Below are 7,694 nucleotides of genomic sequence, written 5' to 3'. Positions count from 1 at the left end.
TGGAAATATTTGATGAGAGCTACATTCAGAAAGCTTTCCAAGATATACCAACTATGGACAAAAGAGGTAACTATAATCGAGTATTATTATTTAGTAATTTTGTAATTACATGATTCCAACCAAATTCCAGAGATATATACTATTCCGAATACTACGAATTCATCGAGCATAACTGATAAAACTGGTAAATAAAAAATACTAATTCTACAAAAAGGTTGAGAATAAATTGGGATTGTGGTGCACATACATAGTTAATAAAACAAATGAGAAACATGACACGACTAGATAAGAGCTCGATGAATCGCCAATAAAATCTTATGAGGAATTCCTAGCCTTTGAAAATCTTATCAAAGAGGACATGTATAAAAAAAACTTTGGTATGTTATATTTTTTTCAATTCAATATTTGACTAGTTTGCGAACAAAATTATATTATGATTTGCATTTCAGGTAGCAATTTTCAAAAACAAGATTGAGAAACAAATAAATTTAATTGCAGCAATTAAAATCATATGACCACTGTGGTCACAAAAGATGTGGAACTTTTATTTTCAGGAACTGAAAGAATGCTAAATGGTACTGGCAAAAAAATTTTAGTCAAACAAATGTATATGTATGTTTGCATGGTAAGAAAATTTTAACTACAATAATTAAATTGATCACATACACACCCACCCACGCTCATATATATATATATATATATATATATATATAATAATAAATATATTTATGTAATGTTATTATCTTACAGGTGCCGTATCAGAACATTTTCCAAATGATAAGGATTTGAAGTATCTAGCCGGCAAAGGAGGCCGAGCACAGCGTTTGAAAGTAGCACATTTGCAAAAAAATAGTGATTTACCCTTAGAAGATTTTTAAATGTAAAAAAATGGAATACGAAACGAAAAATATAAATAAATAAATACGTACAAATAAATGTATACGTTCCTTTATATATATGCCCTTTTGAATATATTCTAATTTCAGTTGCATACTTTTATATTACAAATCTTAATATTTAATTTAATATTTTTGTTATTTTTATTTGTGGGTTTAATTTTATAACTTCAACAATATATTCAGTTGTGGGTTTGCGCAAACATCATATTTTTACACATATGCCTACACTATTAGTGAATGTGATCGGCAAGAGAAAGATTTAGAGAGGCAATAAAACTTTCGTCCTTTTTGACAAAATTTTGTAAAGGTTTTGAGTATTGCATGTACATGTGAACAGCTGATGGATGATACGTTTTAGTCCGAAAAGTTGCAGGTTTTTTTATATATAAAAAGTACCTATATTTTCAGTGTGAATGTTATACATTTTCAATAATTCTATATATATATATATATATATATATATATATATATATATGTTGGCGGCCAAAAATGATCATTACACATATGCACATCAAATTATCAGATATTTTATAGAGATTTTAATAATATGTATAATTTTTGTATACCCATTGAAATGGGTTTCATAACATTGTTTATCAGTTAGACATCGACGCAGCGCTTACTCGCTTTTCAATTCAAATTTTTTTCAAAAATTTGAAAACTTAAAAATAATTTTTATTTCTTTATTTTTTTATTTATTTAAGGAATTAAAAATGTACGAGAAGATCAAGCATTTCGCCTTAATGCACGATGCCATACGCCACTAGTTTAATTAATGCAATGTAATTTAATTATTGGGTACAACAGAAAGATAAAAATTATAATGTAGCTATATATTATTGGACATAATAAACCAAAATCATTATCATTTTTTACTACTATCATAAAAGTTGCTCTCTAAAGTTTTTTGTTTAATTTGTTATAGTCACCCTCATTATTTATTGAAATATGATTGTTACCAGGAAGGTAAATACAATTTTTGTTTGAACTACATATTTCGTTAGCATATTTTTCACAAAGTTCACATTATATACAATCTTTGTATGGAATATCGACACAAGGAATTTATTGTCAGAGTAGGAATAACTATGTATTTAATTTAATTCTAGCCAAATTGTGTTTTTGTATATATTTTACTTTTTATTTACTATCTGCTTATTGTTTACACCCTTGGTTTATTTGGTCCTTCTTACCCCAACCACACGTAAGCTTTTATTGTGCTTGTTGTAACGGTCTTTATTTAAATTAATATATTTTGAGATCTATTTATTATATTTTTACCAAAATTATATTATATTATTATAATAAGGAATTATAATAAGTAGAAATATACCTCGATCGAATCAAGTAAACACTAGTGGGGCATCGTGCCTTAAGGCAAATTGCTGGAACTTCCCATACAGTAACGAAATGTTCGGGGAATATTAAATGTTTTCAAATAGATTATTATAAATAAATATTATGACATTGTCTAATATTTATAAGAATTATATAAACTGAATTGCAAAGTTGAAAATATTTGTTTAAAGTATATTAGAACTTAAATCAAAATTACAATTAAAATCAGTATTATTTTCTATATACAAAAAAATGAAAAAAAAAGAATTGAAAAAATTGAAACAATTTTTTTCCAAAAGCAATTATTTTGTAAAATCAAGCACAAAGTTCTTTAAATCATTCAAATCGGACGCTCCGATCTCTTTAAAACTGAGTTACCGTTTTTGTCACTTTTTGCCCCATACCTTCGGGACGGATAGACCTGTCTTCGCGAAAAACTAATCAGCACGTCTCTTTATCAACACGAATCGATAATAATAATTCAAAAACATTTACTTGTATTAACAAGATGAATAATTGATCAAATTTTCATGAAGGCAGGTTTAGTGGTTTCGGAGATCTAGTAAAAAAAGTAAAAAGGAATGGCATTTGGCGGTCAAAAATGATCATTAGACAAATGCACATCAAATTATCAGATGTTTTATAGAGATTTTAACAATAAGTATAAATTTTGTTTACATTCCTTTGGGTTCCGTACCAATGTTTATCAGGTAGACGGCGACGCGGCACTTACGCGCTTCGTCTCTATGCAGTTAAATCAGTACGATTGCTTTGAAAAAAAGTTCAGAATTCCCAAAATATTTCAAAATAAAATTTTCTTCAAGAAGTCTTTTTTTCAAAAATAAGGAAATTTTTGTCTAGAATTTATAGTTTCTCAAAAATCTAATTTTTTCAAAAATGTTAATCTTGTTAAAAAAAATAATTTTGGGTACGGGAAGTTCCAGCAATTTGCCTTAAGCACGATGCCCTGCGCCCCACTAGTTACTTATTGTAATTGAAAGTTGTGTTTACTGATCTTTAATTTACCGAAAAATTAAGATGCTAACGCGAATTTTGTAGAATAATTTTTTTAGGCTTGCCATTTTATTTTTGTCACTTCCTGCAATAATTTTATGTAATAAATTTTCAAACCTATTCATCTCAGTAAGTTTTTTTAGAATGCGTGATAATTTTTTAGCCAAAAGAATATGGAATTTATGCATGTTTATAAGATATTCATGTATTTTTTCAAAATCTGTTTTTCACCGCACATCATAAAATATCAACGTGATCAAATAGTATTTAACAACATACGTGTGGTCGACAGTCTAGTTCCCTTGTCGGTTTTCCCAGAACCATTTTAATTTTTCATGGGATTGAAAGGCTTTATCATGCAGTTTTTCCATTTTCTGCGGCTTATGACTTGTTTTTGTTTTTGAACATGTCATGAACAAAAAGAAAAAGAAGCGCTTCTGTCTTTTCTAAGTGCGCGTCAGTACAGAAAAACCGCACCAAAGTGACAAACATAGAGGATTCACCAGACTTACAGATATCATAATAAGCGGAGAGCTGGTGAAAACGACATTATTTTTTAATCTAAACTATATGTGTATTGTTTCGAATATTTAACGAATATTCTCTGCTGAGAGACATTTTGCCTATATTAACTTCCCGTAGGACATCAAATTATCAGATATCCCGCGCATCAAATTATCAGATATTTTATAGAGATTGTAACAATAAATATTAATTTTGTTTACATTCCTATGGGTTTCGTGCCAATGTTCATCAGTTAGGCGATGACGCGGCGCTTAAGCGCTTCGATATTTTATCTCAATGCAGTGAAAGCAGTACGATTACTTTGAAAAAAAGTTCAGAATTTCCAAAATATTTCAAAATAAACAAAACATTTTTTTTCAAAAAGTCTTTTTTTCTAAAAAAGTAATTTTTTGTCAAAACTGTATAGTTTCTCAAAAATCTAATTTTTCAAAGTATTATTAACTTTTCGAAGGGTAAGTTATTGTAATCGTCCAAAAATCGAAATTGAAATTCTTTACATTTCTTTACGTTTTGAAGGTTTCTGAACATTTTGGCATACCTCAGAAAAAATTGATGTGTGTGTGTGTATGTCACGGTCACGTTTTCGGGCGCACGGATCAACCGATTTGAATGGTTCAGAAAACATTCGATTCCTACTGATAGGGAGATGTGCTGAATAGTTTTTGGCAAAAGCAAGACCAGCCGTTACGGAGATAAAGAGCAAAGAGTGAAGAAAATAGAAATTGAGTTTTTGAGAGAACGGAGCATCCGATTTGAACGATCTAAAAAACATTCAATTAGTAATGATTGGGAGAAGGTGATTGTTAGTTTTTGGCAAAGGCAGGCCCAGCCATTTCGAAGATACCGAGCTAAATATACAAAAAAATGGCAGTTTTTGAGAGAAATAAGCATCCGAATTGAATGATAAAAAAACTTTCGTCGACAAAACAATTGCTTTTGGAAAAAAAAATTCATTTCATTTTTTTTTGTATAAAAAATATTTCAGATTTCAATTTTAATTCTGACTAAAGCTTTAAAGCTCACTTATATACTTTAAATAAATATTTTTAACTATGTGATTCAGTCAAGTTAAAGTAATTGCAAAAAAATCGAAAATGAAAATTTTTATATATCTTGACGTTTCAAAGATTTTTGAACATTTTGGCATGCCTTAAAAACGGATGTATGCGTGTGTGTGTGTGCGTATGTACGAATACAAATTTTCGTCGACGATTTCGGGAACACCGATCAACAAATTTGAATAATTAAAAAAACATTCGATTCGTGTTAAGAAGACGTTTTTAGGGAAGGCAGGTCTAGCCGTTCCGAAGATACGGGCAAAAAGTGCCAAAAATGGTAACTCAGCTTTTAAGAGAACGGAGCGTCCGATTTTAATAATTCAAAACACATTTTACTTGTATTGACAAGATGAACAACTGATTAAATTTTTGGGAAGGCAGGTTCAGCGGTTATGGACTCTCAGTAAACATAAGTTGAAAAAATGTCATTTTGCGGTCAAAAATATTTATTGGACATACGTATATCAAATTATCAGATATTTTATAGAGATTTTGATAATGTGTACACATTTTGTGGAATTTTTTTTGGGTTCTGTACCAAGATTTTTAATTACGGTACGGAAAGTTCGAGCAATTTGCCTTAAGGCACGGTGCCATGCACCTCACTTGTTTATTTCGTAAACATTTTTCAAACTTTCAAAAATTATTATTGAATTTTGAATTCTTTTAGCTTTATGAATTTAATATTAAATTTAACAAAACTATTCGCCCAACGTGGGGCTCGAACCCACGACCCTGAGATTAAGAGTCTCATGCTCTACCGACTGAGCTAGCCGGGCTTGTCAAAACCATTTTTGTTTACCTACTCGAGCTGTGTTTACATTTCTCTAGTTGAAATTCATACTTGCTATCAGATATTATATTAATTTATGTTAACTTCAACTAGCAGAGAGTCCGAAATAATAACAATAATATAGTATAAACTAAACCCAAATAACTCACCTATTTAAACTTTCTCTAAAAATGTGGCGCCGTGGCTTAGTTGGTTAAATCGCCTGTCTAGTAAACAGGAGATCGTGAGTTCGAATCTCGCCGAAGCCTTGAGAATTTCTCAATTTTTATTTAAATTCATTTTATTTAGTTAGTGTATTATAATGATCATTCTATTTCTGCTTCTAGAGCATATCAGATTGACGAGTATATAGTTTATTTATAACACAATGTCAAGAATTACGTATTTCTATTTAATATGTAACAGAAAATTACCAAATAAAATTTTCTATCATAGTTCTCCGTAGGCAAGATAAAAATTATAGTGAATAATGGAACGATATTTTAGAAGTATTTGGTATATGGTTATTATGTCTATAATTCCCAAAACCACCGAAAATATTTTGTTCCTTTAAGTAAAGTTATATGAATGAATAAAATGAAAAGATAGCGGAAAAACATGAGTGTGAGCTTGTTATTTTTAATTGGCAGTTGCCAGAGAAAAAAATATTATGTTGACATCATTTTCCAGGTAACATTATACTCCAAATACTATAGGGCGGATTTCAGCTGTAATTGTAAGACTTGCCACCAATGCTTCCAGGTTCGATATTTACGGCCAGCTTGAACTCAGTGATATCATTTTGACGAAAGTGAAATTAGCGTTTTGGTGACATTTTTGCATTGGCGGCAAATAGGGTAGACTGGGGGAAAGAAGTAGTAGGGGTCTGAAAGCCCGCGGGTGAAAAAGTCCACCACCAGTATCTCAAACACAAGTAAAGTTGGGAATTTTTTAAACAACAATATTTGAATGTTAGGGAAAAAAGATGTGTAAAAAGGCATCGCCTTAAATTAAGTAGCGTTGCTATCCGGAGATAAACGGCAATGTTTGAAAATCCACAACAAAAGCATTTTCTTTTGTTGTTAGTTTTTTTGGTTGTGAGCACTGTTGTTTAGTTTACGAGACTTTAATATAATGTTTAAGTAAACGTTATTTAATTTTGTAAGATGTATTGTTAATTTTAATTTAGATTCAACATTTTTTTATATAACCTCTATAGAAGCTTACATGTGAGTGGGGTAAAAAGGACCAACTGAACTTTTATCGTGAAGAAGGTATAAACATTAAAAATAAGTAAATACAAAAGTAATGCATCCATTTTTTCTGAAGTATGCCAAAATGTTCAGAAACTTTCAAAATGTCAAGAAATATAAAAAATTTCGATTTCGATTTTCGGCCCATTACAATAACTTACTCTACGAGAAGTTAATTAAGTTAAAAAAAGGCAATTATGCAATAGATTTTGTGTTTAATAAATAGTTTTTCCAACTCTGCTAATGAACAATTTTGAAAAAATGTTAGGTCTAGATTATATACAGTGTCATCTTTGTATAAAATATATCTCTAAATTTACATTTTGCATTCGTTGAATAACGTAGCTATAATTTTGTATGAACCCTTCAAAATTCAAGATAAGACATTGGATTTGTTGGCCCTTGACAATCCCATTTTACCTCGCTCTGTTTTTGATAATAATTTTTTAAGTAAGAAACATATTAACAAGTTGTTATTGGTACCAAGTATACTCGTTCATCACATTATGGTAATTATTTACTTATTTATATAATTCACTTTATTGGCCTAGCTATAGAATTTGGCCATTACTCACTTCTATTTTTATTTTATAATCTATTCTAGTTAATTGTTTATACTTATTTGTTTATGTTTCACATGTTTTACACTTTTGTATATTCTGATCTATTCGATATTCTTTCTATTTCTTAACTACCAAATTTTTAACTTTCCTTAAGGTAAATTATAGTAATTATCAAAAAATGGGAAATAATTTTTTTTGCATATCTTCACATTTCAGAAGTTTCTGAACATTTTGGCTGTGTGCACGGATGTATATAGTATTTTTGTATGTAT

At 29.6% G+C, this 7,694-nt stretch overlaps 1 non-coding gene across 1 annotated transcript; it reads right to left on the bottom strand.

Annotated features, from left to right (window-relative positions):
* Positions 1–5,540: 5,540 nt before the first annotated feature.
* On the bottom strand, positions 5,541–5,613 carry Trnak-cuu. The gene has a single exon. It is a non-coding gene; the product is annotated as a tRNA-Lys (tRNA).
* Positions 5,614–7,694: the final 2,081 nt, after the last annotated feature.

The sequence above is a fragment of the Ctenocephalides felis genome, unplaced genomic scaffold (assembly GCF_003426905.1).
Source record: "Ctenocephalides felis isolate EL2017-DRISC unplaced genomic scaffold, ASM342690v1 CF-g0.4_SCAFFOLD_03570, whole genome shotgun sequence".
Taxonomy (NCBI): Eukaryota; Metazoa; Arthropoda; class Insecta; order Siphonaptera; family Pulicidae; genus Ctenocephalides; species Ctenocephalides felis.
The sequence above is the reverse complement of the archived record's forward strand: the minus strand, read 5'-3'. Positions and strand labels throughout refer to the sequence as shown.